At 36.8% G+C, this 14,455-nt stretch overlaps 1 protein-coding gene across 1 annotated transcript in view; it reads right to left on the minus strand.

Moving 5' to 3' along the window:
* Window positions 1–14,455, minus strand: part of LOC113444099 (neuronal acetylcholine receptor subunit alpha-7-like) — a 108,562-nt gene that overhangs the window by 49,333 nt on the left and 44,774 nt on the right. The window lies entirely within an intron of this gene.

Raw genomic sequence — 14,455 nt, forward strand, 5'->3', positions numbered from 1 at the left:
ACTTGGCAGAAGAGGGATTGACTCACTGTTTATATGTTAACTGTTCATATTACTCCTAAAGAGTGGCGCAATTCTGCACAGTTCCTGCATCTTTACAACAGTGCTTGAAAAATTCATTGGTAATATATTTTAAATCTATAAATGTTATTCCCTGTGTAAGCTTCAAATCTAAAAGTAGATCACTCTTTAACTCTTTAGGATGAATTGGTGGCCAACTGGAAAATGGTCTTCTGGTTCTAGAATCACAGCAGCTAATATAAAATAAACTTAAGAGATATGAATGCTTTCATACATGTTATATATTATATATTATATCTCCCCATTTCTCTTTGCACAATTGTTCTATGACTGCTCTATTTACCACTGCATTTGTTTTGTTATATATCCAGTGACAGTAATGAAAAGTATTCCTTCAATTAATGGGATTATTTTCCTAGAACATTAAGAAAAAAAATGTTATTAAAATCACACCCTTTTAATAAAGTGTGGGTATCTGTTCCATACAAGTGGGGCCTGTAGCCCAATTGCTGTTGCTTCCCTTTTTTCATAAATAATGCACTTTTGACCATATAAGAACTGACACTTTGAGAATGAAGGTCTCAATGAACAAATGTAAACCATAGAGAACTTTGTATCATTGAGTAGAACATAGAGGTGTGCTTCTATCAATTGATGCAATTTTGCTTCATGGAACACTAAGTGACATTTTCCCCCTAAGCATTTGTTTTAGAAGTTGCCCCAATCTTCCAAAGCAGCTTTTGAGAACCCAGGTTGTTGAGATAGAATGAAAGGAGAAAAATAGTTCAGTACCAAGAGGGGAAGTCTACAGGCATGACATTGGATTTCATTTAGATAACTACATCAAGCTTCCAGCATGATCAGCTAGAAGGGGGAGGGGGAGGAGGAAAAAATCAATTACACTTCCTACAAACTATAATTAAATATATGTAAGTATATTGTTCATTTGGAGTGTGTCAGCATTTCTCTGTTACAGAATCCAGTCAATATTTATTAAATCCTTACCTAGAGGTTATTATACCATGACATTGGGATAAACAAACATGAAACAAAAATGAAATCAACAGCATAGGAGCAGCATAAAAATGAATCCATTTTACAATTATTAAGTTTACTGGTTTCAGTAAAAGTATACAGTAGATGCATAAAAGTTCTCTCTTTGTGAAGAAAATGGAAGATACATTCTGAATGCAGGAATGAAGATATAATACACAACCCCTACATAAATCACAAGATCAGGGGTGCCAAACTCAATTTCATTGAAGGCTGCATCAGGGTTGTGTTTGACCTCGGGGTGCTGGGTAGGTGTGACCAGGGTGGCTGGGCTGGACGTGGCCCCGTTTTTTGGCTAGGACGGCCTCCTGCAGTCCTCTGCCAGAAAACAAAATGGAGCTTGGGGGACCATATGTGCCCCCCAAAAGATCCTTTTTTGCTGGCAGAGGGCTACAGGAGACCGTCCCAGCCAAAAACTGAGCCTGGGAGGACCACGCATGGCCCTCCTGAGCTGTTTTTTCTGGCAGAGGCACCACGTGCTGGTCCTTCGCTGTTTCCAGGGTAGCCCCATGGGCCAGATCTTAGTACCCCGTGGGCTGGATTTGGCCTGTAGGCCTGGAGTTTGATACCCGTGCACATGATCATGCACAGTAGTCATGGACCCATTAGGACTCTGCACAGTGTTGACACTATCTTTATTGCTTATCCTCTTCTCATCTTAAGTCCACAATATATCCAAATATTACGCTCAGTGGGGAACTTGAAGGTATATTTTCAATTCGGCAGCATCAAAGACATCTTCTTCATCCCTATCAACACTCTTTCATCCAAAAGGTTTCCATGAATCCAGAATTCCAGGCCTCCTCAAAGAAGCAATGAGATTCATGAGTGCTTTATTGAAGAAACAGCGATTTATTCATTTAACTTGTATAGCCACTCAACAAGTGACTCTGGGCAGTGAACCATCTCAAAATAAGTTGAAAACAATTCCTGCTACAAATGTAAAAAGAAGATATCATAATTGATGGTCAATAGCACTACTTGGATATGAGGCCCTGAATTTGTAAAGGCCCAGGCATGGAAGTAGCTCTTCAAGATGTTATAAAAGGCCAGCAGGGATGAAGGTATCCTAATTTTCAAAGGAACAATGTTCTCCAAAGTGGGTGCTAAAGACACGCTACTTGGGCCATGCCAACTGGCATTCCTGAGTCAGTGGGACCCAAAACATGTCTATCTTCTGGATCAAATCAGATGAATAAAAATAACCAGAGAAAGAATACACTGACATTTTCAAACATCCCATTCTTCTCTCCAGAATTCTAACACTAGATTAAATTATAATTCAATTACTATTTATTGCAATAGAACAGTGCTTCTTCTCCTACCATATCTCAAAGTTAGCTTACTCTTTCAAAATGAAAACTAAAATAATAATAAAATGCATATACTTATTTTCATATCGAATCACTTCAGTTTAATTAAGCATTGATTCACTTAGGAGCCACTTTCATTGATAATGGCAGCATGATTTGAAATGTTGATGTATTCCTTTTTACCACTGCCCATACTAAATTTTACAATAAAATCCTTCTGTCATTCTTTCCAGCATTGCTCATTTCTTGATAGTAACAGCTCCTTCTTCAAGAAAATAAAAGTCCTTGTACTGACAGTTTCAAGGGAGCTAGGGGATTTCAGAATGAAAATTTACTTCTCATTGAAATTGAGCTGAACACTATTCAATCTTTAGGACAGCTTGTAAAATTCAATATTCCTCCCACACAAATATAAGCAAATCCTTGTGGATGCTTATTTTATTAGATTTGTGACACTTTTCCCCATCAAAGGTATCCAATGTTACAAAATCCATATTTAAAAATAGCACAAATAAATATTTTTACCTTTGCCATCTACAGTATACGGAGGTTATAGCCCAGAGCAGTCAAAACAACAAGCAACAATAACTATCAGCTGTATATGTAAGCTGTTTTATTTTAACAGAAATGTTCTCAGCAATTAATGGAAATCTTGGAGAGATCCTCTCTAAAAAGTTTCAAAAATAACAGTTTCCCACTATGGCAGTAGGAATTCACACCTCATCTGGATTCCCAGCTTCTGAAGGCAACCTTCTCTTGCTTGAAGTCAAGGCAACTTAACAATCTGTCCCATTGTTCAGAAGTGCTTGAAGGGCCAGTTTTGACCCGTTCCCCTACACAGTTGGTTCCCACCTCCCTTTTGTTGTAAAAGAAAAGTAATGCAGTAAGGAACTTAAGTCCAGGCATAGAATCAGAATTTTCAAACAAAGGGAATGAAATCACAGTTCTGCACACACACACTTCAGAAATGAAAAAAGACCAGCTACGGTTTCTGTCACAATATAGCAATCTTTAAAAGAAAACCCTATGCATTTATTATCTGCAAAGGTCACTATGAATATGTGAAGGGTTCTTCCATATTTATCCATATACTTTCCTTCATTTGAAAACAGTTTTTTATTTCCATCAAAATCCCTATGCATTTACTACACTTTACTAATCTTTGCAATTCCCTACACTCTTTTAACATATTTCTTGAACTTTCTTTACACACACACACACACCTCAAACCTTCATTTTTGACAACAAACCTTCTCCCATATGCATTTTTCTTTTTCACAGCTTCTTTGTTATTCTACCAAGTGTCTTTTAGTGGAGTTCTACATACTTCTGGGGCATTCTATAGTAGCATTATTTTCACTCTGTTCCAAGCAGGTTCTACATTTCTTGATATTCCCTTTTCATTTAACAATACCAATAGCATTTGGGCTTATGTACTACCCCATAATGCTTTACAGCAATCTCTAGGCATTTTCAATGTTTTGTATGTTTTGTAAACTGTTTACAATGTTTGGATATTGACCCAACAATCTGGGTCTTCATTTTATTGATGAATGGAAGGCTGATTCAACTTTGAGCCCATCAGAATTGAATAAAGTTTGCCTGAAATACTGCATTTTAATTATGCCATCAGTGATTAAAATTTATTTGTTCCTCTCTGGGCTCTCTCAAATTATTCCTTTTCTTCCATGCCCATTTTTTCCAAGATCCCTCTAGACAATGCCAAGTAATGATCCGTACAAATGATAATAATTCAGAGTCTCTCATTACTCTTGTAGCCTTCATTAAAGCTCTCAGACTTTTATCATAAAGAATCAAAGCAGTCTTGCTTTTAGAATTATGTTCATTCTATATGTATAAAGTTGTGATTTAAAACATATTGTTTCTAAGCATATGTGCATCAATCACTGCTTTCATTTATCCTTGGATCTATTAAAAAATAACGATATTTTCTGTAGTGTCTCCTCTCTTACCTGCATGCCATCTAAACCTGGATCATATTCAGTCAGCATGCTACAAATGTTTCCCCAAAGTCACCACTTGTTCTTCCAGATAATACTACTATTACCAACCTGTAGATTCCTACTTTCATAACACCCGTAACAACCTAACAGTCCGCTATTCATATTTTCTGACATTTCTTTTTAGCCCTTTCATTCATCATGGAACCTATTTCTTTCAGATCAGTTACTTTGATTAATTTCAGTGGGTGGGGAATGTGTTTTTTAAAAAGGCTATGCTACACTGGAAAAGAAAGTGAGTTGGATATAGATTTTCTTGAATCCATAGACTAATAATCAACATTTGTATATTTCACTGGAAAGCCTCTGGCACACCAGTTTTTGCCGCATATGAACTTATAGTAACCCCCGCAGCGTAGCTGATGGATGTTGAAAGATAAATCTTGGCAACATCTAGAGAGCCACAAGTATAGGCCTATTATATATACTTGCAATAATTCTTGAACGATAGATCTGTAGGTATGGTGCTATAGTGCATATGGGTAACTGAGACTGTCTTATTTAAATTTCATTTATTTGTATAATTGGAGACAGCAAACTGATGGATAACCATGTGTGAACATCTCCATGGGCATGGTCCTTTGTGGCAGTGGAGGCAGAATTAACAGAGTGCATTAAATAAATTTACAGTATTGAGGGCTCTAGAGACCAAGTCTTCCATAACAAAATAAAATGATATTTAATGACTAATTTCTAGAGATAATTTTTTTCCAACCAGAGGTGTTCCAAGAAATCAGGGAGATCACCCTTTGTCCCTTGCCAGGTCAGTACGATGATTGGCTGCAAAATTGGACCCACTGTTCTGGTGAAGGAGGTTCTTTCTGGTGGGATCCATTTGTTGCATTGGGCAGCCTGGTTCACATTACATGGAAACGGGGGCACCCAAGTGATTCCATGCATACCGATGGTGGAGCATGAGGTTAAAGGTCCTTTGGAAGCTATTTGGGAGTGGAAGAAAATTGGGAGTCTTTTAGTGGCAAAAGCAGAACAGGCAATAGAAATGAAATTATTAGATTAGGTGATAAATATTTCCTATGAGTTCTTCAGCTTGAGCTTTATGGCCACTGTTAATTTGCCTGGAGCGAGGCTGTGTGGCAAGAGGGAATAAATCACATGTAGAAGAAACACCAATGCTTATAAAATATTAAAAGTTTGATTTGGAGTGATTGATGAAACAGGTTTGCAATGGAGAACACTCAGTCAAACCAGAGCTGTTGGTTACCCATTACACTACCTCCTGCATTCTAGCTGCCTCTACCAGCTGTGACAATAAGGACATCTTATTTGTAGCATTGCCTGGTGTCCATGAAATGGGGGAGATGCTGATGGTTAATTCATCTTTATTTTCAAGAACTTGGATCAGGGAAAAGCAAATGTTGGGGCACAGATGTTAAAAGAAGTATCCATTTGAGCTTTTTCTTTTTTTTCCAGGATTCCCTATTTCCATCGGAAGGTCGAAGTTATCTTAATCAATGAAACTGAACCTTGGCCATTTCTCTGTTGGCCTTAATTGCCATTTTGTGTTATGGGCAAGGCTGGAGTCTTTCGTTAGATGCACTAAAGCAACAAAGGGCTGGTCTGTCTCCTGGATCAGCTTCATTGCTTGCACAAGACCTTCAATTTTAGATAATATCCCTGACTGTTCATTTTTAGCCATTGTGCTCTAGGACTTAATCAGGTCACTTTCAAAAGGACTAAGTGATGTTTTTCTTATGCTGGCAGAGCATTGAGCAACACCCCCTATTGTCAAAGATAGAGTTAAGATAGATGTTTGGCAACCATCCATGTTAAACACAGCATTTTGTATTCCGTATTTAGAAGGGGTCTCACGGTTTGACCAACAAATATCCAGATGGAGAAAATTCCAGACTTTTTCAGGAGGGTCCTCATTTTTTTACATTAATGATATAGAGTTGTTGAAAAACAGCTGAACTCTTTGGTGCATTTGGCACATGGGGTCAAGATAGTCAAATATAACATTATAATTAAAAATGGTCTTCCTTTATCACATAGGTTGCTTTCTTTAACAAATCTTTGATGCCATAATTCGAAGATCTATCTTTCGCAAGTCATTTGAGAACATTCAAATGCTTGTCATATGCTGGCAGGTGATTTTCAAGACTTGGCGCTAATCATCAGGCTCTCTCTTCTTATGTTTGCGGTCATATTTTTTCCAAAAAAGGCCACACTGGAGACCAATTGCACCACTTTAAGGATAAGGTTGTGAACAATGCTGGGTAGTGTTGATCATGCACCACCAGAAAACTTAGGTATTGTATCAAAACGATATGCAAACTCTTATTAAGATACCTAAGACTTAAATATTAATATTGTGCCCACTTTTAGCACAAGAGTTCAGCAAAGACATTGGAGCAAATTAAATGAGCCCTACCAAGACACTGGTGAATCTATGAATGAAATCCTATGAGGAATAGCTAAAGAATGTGGGAATGTTTAGCCTACAAACTGGCAGGAGACATAACAGCAATTTCCAAATATTCTCTATTCACTAAAGGTAAGGACCAGATGGGATTTCCCCTTTCAACATTGGATGCTACCAAACAATCCTTTCTGATAGAACATCAAAAAATAAGAAAACAAATTGTTCTTGAGCAGGGGTGGGATTCAAATTTCTTAACAACCGGTTCTGTGGGTGTGGCCTAATTTGTGGGTGTGGCTTGGTAATCATGTGACTGGGTGGACATGGCTTGCTGAATTGGCATGGCTTGGTGGTCATGTGACTGGGTGGGCATGGCTTGTATGTAAATATTATAAATATTTATGTAAATATTGACTTTTTTTTATAAAAAAGAGCAACTTTTACCGAAAAGCAGGCAAAGCAAGAAGGCAGATTGAGTTGCTCACAGAATCACAGGTTCACTTAGAGATCTATCTATCTGCCATCGGCTAGCCCAGTCTGTCACATAAAATTAGCTTGCAAGCAAACTCATAAAATTTGCTACCAAGCAAACTCACAAAATTAACTCACAACACACCATGATTGTAAATATTGAATTTTTTATTAAAAAAGAGCAACTTTTACCCCAAAGCAGGCAAAGCAGGCAGGCAGATTGAGTTGCTCACAGAATTACAGATTAACTTAGACATCTATCTATCTGCAATTGGCTACCTGAGTCTGCACTGAAAAACTTCAGTCCTAAGGAAGCTTTGGCTCTGCTTTTAGATTAGCTAGAAAGCAAGAAATTCAAGGATTTCCTGCTTTCTAGCTAATCTAAATCTCCTAGCAGAGCAGAACAGCTAGTGGTTGGGGCAGGGGAAGGAAAAATAGCAACTTACCAAACCAAGCAAGTTGGATGGCTCGCATGCCAGGTAAGGAGTGAGTGGCAGGGAGGGGAGGGGACAGCCAGAGGAGAGATTTGCCGGTTCTCTGAACTGGGGACAATCGTGTGTGCAGAATTTGCAAGAAATCATCAGCTGTGCCGCCTGGACAGCTGACAAGCGCTGCACTTGGGTGCGCAGCGTTTGAAAATCCTCTTGTTTCCTGCTTTTTCAACCTCAGCTGTGCTGCACAAAGCAGCTGAGGAGGAAAAAGCAGGGAATAAAGAACAGCCTAGAGCCTGGGCAGGTGGGTGGGCCAAACACCAAAACGATTCGATGCCAGCTGCTCTTCATAGCTACAGGTTCTATAGAACTGGGCCGAACCGGTAGCTTCTAACCCCTGTTCTTGAGCATAACACTTAGTGCTTTAGAACTGCAAGCTTCAAAGCTCTGTTGCTCCCTCAGCCCTTCTAATCTAAGCCAGACATTAGTTGAAGTTAATTCTCTCTCATTGGCATCAATGGAGGAGTTAAACCAAAAGAAGAAAAAGAAAAGAAAGCACAAGTGTCTTTCTTTCCTTCCACTTTGACAAATTCATCACTTAACAAAGCTTTTAATGTCCTTGAAGTGTTAGAACTGTGTTAGAACTCTTCACAAGATCAGTTCAGATTGCCTTGTCTGTGTTCCTTATTTATTGCCACTCTCTCGCTGCAGTGCAAGTTCCCTTATCCTCTAGAAAGTAACAAATTACCTGTTATTAATTTCTCTACTAAAATAACAAATAAATTTCTGGGAATGACTGAAAGGCCAACCGAATTACAGTCCTCGTGGTCCCATATTCACATGATTCAGGGATTTCAGTTTCAGAACTGTTTAACCATTCCATGGTTTGCTTAGAAAACATCAGGAAGCTAACAACAAAAAAAAGGTTTAGTTGTGACTTCCATTTGTAGATTGAAAAGTGGGCAGTAGCATTTTAAATACACAAAACAGAAGCTGTTTGCACACTCAGCTAGAAATCATCAACTGGCAAGTCATAGACACAGGATGCTGGGTAGTGATGAGGTATCTGGCTAGCAATGAACCATTTGTGAGTAACCCTTTGACCAAACCACAAAGTTCTATGATAGAAGAGAGATTCTAAAAAATAAGCAATATTCTCAGAAGAGATCTTAGATAAGTTTTATGGGTATCAATTTGAAGCATGCAGGAAACATGTACCACCAACCAAGTGACTAAAGATTCTAAGCAGTGTATTAAATATTTCATACGTATTCTCTTAGTGGCTTATGACTTATCATTTTAAGTATTCAAGGGCACATTTCAAACCAAAATCTGCAGATGTTGCAACGAAGGAAATGAGACATCAGTGGTTATTCTAAAGTATTAATTATTTAATGCGACTGGTGGCACAAAATGAGAGAAGATTGCAAAAATTAAAAATGAAAAGAACTGGATTAGTATTTTTCATAAACATGGAAATAGATGATATCATTCTCTTCATTCAAGGACAAGAAAAAAGTGTGGCTTAAACAAGAGAAGCTTAAATATCAGGAAGAATTTTTACATTTTATCATGCTTGGTACATATGTAAAAAAACTAGAAAATGTTGGATTCAAATACATACACTGATTTGGAGGATTTTAAAGATTAATGTACAAATGAGACCAGAGGAATTTCTTTTGGGACTGATGGACAAACAGTTGAAAAAAATGTAATGGTACTTTGTTTTTGTATGTGATAGCTGCAGCAAGAGTATTGTGTGCATAGATGGAAAAACTCAGCAATACATACAAAGGAGGAATGGTTAGTGAAGATGATTGTACCTGTTGAAATGATCAAACTGATTAGAGAAAAGACAATGTCTGCATCTATTGCTGATTGGAAACCCTTAGAAGCTTTTTGTAGTGTTGGAAAAAATATTCATCTGGTTCAGTTCCAAGCTGGAGAAAAGCACTGGAGACAAAATGGTGGTTGATTGGAAAGAGGATCCATTTATTGATGTACAGAACCACCAAGGTTTGTGGTTCTGGTGCAGCTGACAAAATGGAGTTGAGAGTGGGGTTTTTTTATACCTTCTTTGGGCTTTGTATTTGAGCTTTCTGTTCCTGTGCAAGAACCTGTCCTTTAATATTCTATTGGCTGTTGTCAGATTCCTATGGGTCATATAGAGGTTATGTAGGGGTCATAGAAATTGCTATAGTCAAAAGAGGAAATGAGAATCCTAAGTGCTTGTCTGAGCTAATTTTGTCAACCTTTTATGTGTTGCTTATCTGGGTTTCTGTCTTGATCCAGTCTTTCTGAATGGATTATCAAATCTGCATTTCTAAAAGCTAACCTTGGTTTCTCCTTGGGGCAGGGAAACTGAGGCTGGTTTCTGAATAGGCTGGCCCAGTCTTTCTTAATGGGCACAAAATATCTGCTGTGGGCTAAGAAATACTGAGTCTGCTTTCTGTCTTTAAAAAAATGTTTCTCCATTAGGGAAATATAATATTCTGCCTTTTTAATATTTCCCAACATATTTCATTCTTCTGGGAATGGGTGATAACTTTCTACAGTGAAAAATTGGAAAAAAAATGCTCTCATGATTTATGTTTTCGGTGGTTAGATCGGCTAAATTACAGACAGGAGAGACATGTTGTAACAGAAAGAAGTAAATTTATAACTGTACTCACAATTGGTGTAAAGAAGATGGGAATACGGTTCTTTGTATCTTTTTTATTTTCTATTTTTCTTTTCTTTTATTTCCTTTCTTGTACTTTTAGCTTTCTCTTTGATTTCTTTCTTTTTCTTTTTTCTTTCATAATTTTTATTAGTTTTATTAGAATTTTATTATTAAAAAGGAACACTTTTCTAAAGATAGACTCAGAAAATGAAGAAAATTGTCAAGAGGCTATGGAATTCCATCAGTTGAAGATTAGATAAAGAATATTTGGAGCGTTCTGGGTTTATTAAATGTTGATATCAATCCTTTTCAGGACTGCAAAGGCAATCCAAATAATGCATTTATTGTAAGTAAATAAAGTGGAGCATCACTGTTTATTTTGTTCTATTACATGACCTGAAATCACAATATATAAATATTATGCTGAACAGTCATACTTTCTATGCATTCCTATATAATTAGGATAGCCATATCTCAATAATAGGGTATGTCCTTTGCAGGCAAAAAGTCCCAATTCAATTCTTGGCATCTCATGATATTGCTTGCATCTCATAGTAGAGTTGAAAACCTAAAATTGCTGAGAGCTGTTTCCAGTATACAGTATTTTTTTAAAGATAGATACACATTCTGACCAGTAGTGGGATTCAAATTTTTTTACTACCGGTTCTGTGGGCGTGTCTTACTACCGGTGGGTGTGGCAGGGGAAGGATACTGTAAAATCTCCAGTCAGAGGTGGTATTTGCTGGTTATCCCAACTACTCAAAATTTCCGCTACCAAGTCTCCAGAACTGGTCAGAACTTTTCCTGACTTTTCCTGCATGCACCCATCTATCCATCCTCCAAGCCTACAATTAGACCTACTGTAAGACTTTTTAACACACCACACATCACATATGCCTAGCATCCCTTGTATGCTGGAATATAAATTATGAGAAGTGTGCAGATATTCGTTATAAAGGATTTTGAGATATTTTTCATAGGTTACATAGATTTCAGGCGTCAAAAACAGACTAGCTCAACCCACCCCAAAAAATATCTGTAGGTGTTACAGCTCGGTGGTAAACCAGATATTGCTGTTTAAAATGAGATCAGGAATGTCCTATAATACTGGAAATTCACTGAAAATGACAAGCTTGCAACACTGAGCTATTTGGACAGATATGTGGACAGACAGACTACATTTGCAGTGCAGTAACTAGAAAAGACATCTGCAGTTCAGTGATCAGACAAGCTCTCCCCCACCACACACACACACACACACACACACACACACACACACCACTCTAACGTATGTTTTTGCCCAAGTCAATATTCTGGGCATGTCTCCCAGTTACTAATGTCATATGCAGTCTTACAGTTGGCACTGTGCTTTGTGGATGGCTAATTCTGCTGCATCTCTTTATCATGCCAGATGAAGAGAGTAGATAGAGGCTGACTGGAAAAACGGAAGCCCCGAAAAAGGGGTAATGATGCAGCAGTCCTTTGGGTTCAATAAAACAATGGATCAATTCATTTTTTTTACTTTTATCTGCAAGTCAAGTACACCTATTTACTGTACTCCAGGCTGACCCATTGCTATATGTAAATTATATGCTCATCAGGAAGTAACAATTAAAATGGAACATGGAACAATGATTAGCTCAAAATTAGGGAAGGGCCCACTTTGTATCTAGTCATCTTATTTATCAAATCTATTATGCAGAAGGTATCATCAGAAACATTAAGCCGGAAGGAACAGAAATTGGAATTAAAGTTGCTGGAAGAAATGTTACTGGTCCCAGTTATGCTGATAGTATCATCTTAGTGGATGGAAATGAGGAAGACTTAGGGCGTCCCATGTTGACAGTATAAGATGAAACTGCAAATAGCACTTTGATACTTTATACAGTATATTTAAAAAAAACACCAAAAACCAAAAGTTTATATCAACTGCTACTGCCAATCAAAAACTGAAGAATTAGCGGAAGTAGTAACAGATTATTTTTCTGAACTGAAAAATCCACATGGAAATACTACAACAAGCTATATAATAAGACACATAAAATATTCCATGATAGATAAAGTAGACAGCTCCCAAGACGTATTAATTATAAAGCTGAAGCTTAAATATTTTAAACACACAATGCAGAAGTAAGAATCTATAGAGAGGATCCTGATGCCTGGAAAAACTCAAGGCGGTATCAAATGAGGTTGGCACAAAATGCTAGATACTATTATTGCTATTACAAGCATGAACTTAAAGGAACTCAAAAGAACAGTTATTGACATACAAGTGACTGAACAACTGAAGAAGAAGAACAAATGCAACTGACAGATCTGTATGGAAAGAATTTTGGGTTCAATGAAGCATTGAGCTTTGGAGTTTCAATGAAACAAGAACAGTATATCGTCCAGTGGCAGGAATTACATCAGAATAATTCCTTAGACGTGCTTGACTTATATTTATTCTTTTCCTCCCAACCAAACTTTCCAAGCTTCATTGCCTCTTTGTCATCTGGAATGCAGCCCTTCCCTCCCAGGAATCCAGGCTACATTCCATCACAGATAATATGAAAATACATGTTGAAGCCTGGGAATATTTTTCCTTTTTTTTATTTATTTGCAGAACCTATCAAAAAGAAAAATAAGGGATTTTTGTTGCTAATTTTAACTTGTGATAACCAGAAACATTTCCTTCTCATCCTTTTCTAACTGGACAGTTTCCATCTTCTCAGATTGTGAACATCATCATGTTCTAAGAGGAATATTTCTATGTACATAGTAAATCATTTAGTTTTTATATAGGGATTTATTTCCCTATTTATTTAAAGTTGCCAATATCTCAGGCATCTCAATCTATCCAACTCCTTCTCTGAAAAAAGAATTGTTTTCAATAAGCAGGAATAATTTCAAGAAACTAAAGAAGTACTTTGATTTATCTAACATTTAAAATCCTTAATACCACTGAATGTAGTAATGTAAGTATTGGAAATCAAACAGAACAAAAGTCTCCTGGAAGAAATTTGATGAAACTAATAATTTTGCATTAAAAATGTAGATCATTTTTTTTTTAAAAAAATACATCATCTTTAAACAGGTTTAACTCAGTAATCAATTGCACTGAAGAACATAATTAAATCCATTTATGCATACAACTTCAGGCGAAGGCAGTAATTTTTCACTTTGAAAATTGATAGTCAGCATATAAAAACTGTCATCTTGCTTGTTTTTTAAGCCAACCAGTAAATCAATTGCTAACTTCTCTGATCTTCAGACATTGCAATCTTGACATTTATCTATCTCTTTTTTTTTCTAAAGAGGATTTTTTATTCTTTCCAATGTGAAGAAATGTTAGGGAAAAAATATGTAAAATAGTTCAGGACTCTGAGCTCTGTTTTCAGGACAGAGCAGAATAACTGAGAAAATTAATCAGGATGGAACTCAATTTGCTGGAATCAGAGAAGCCAGAAAAAAAAAATCAAGTTTAAAAATAGTCTAGATCTGGCTGAGAGCTAGAGAAAAACATTTTTTAAAAAACCAAAACCAAACCAAACAATGCATCTTCATGAGAGAAACAGGTGGTCACAACTCAGGATACTGTTAAAATGCTCTATTTTAAGCCCCACCAATTTCTTCATTCATAACCCAAAAAGGAGCATGCAGCCTGCCCCATGGTTCCCATTTAATGATTTATATTGTTTTAAATATCTATAAAATACAAAGAAAAAAAGAAAAAAATCTTTTGATTTTATGTTTGAAATAGAGCATTTCTTTCATGTATGGCTCCATACATGAATTCATCAAATGTGAACTGAAAATATGTGGCTAAGCCAGGATATGTTTCTAGTTGCTTCAGACTGCGACGATTGTCAAGTTATTAGTTAAGCTTTTGATGTGGTTGAGAGTGATGGAAAGAGAAAGAGCAAAGAAGTTAATATTAAGTTATATCATGTTGATTAACTATGCAGATCAAACAGCAACTTAATAAAAGCGGGCTTCTCTTGTAGTCAATGGCACAACACACAGAGCACTAAAAGAACTGGGATGATGAATTAATATTAACAATATTAATATTGTTGTCTAATGCCAATGGAGGATTAAGATTTTGCACACGTCAAGTTGTTGGG

The sequence above is a fragment of the Pseudonaja textilis genome, chromosome 2 (genome assembly GCF_049901715.1).
Source record: "Pseudonaja textilis isolate UNSWEBS1 chromosome 2, rPseTex1.2, whole genome shotgun sequence".
NCBI lineage: Eukaryota > Metazoa > Chordata > Lepidosauria > Squamata > Elapidae > Pseudonaja > Pseudonaja textilis.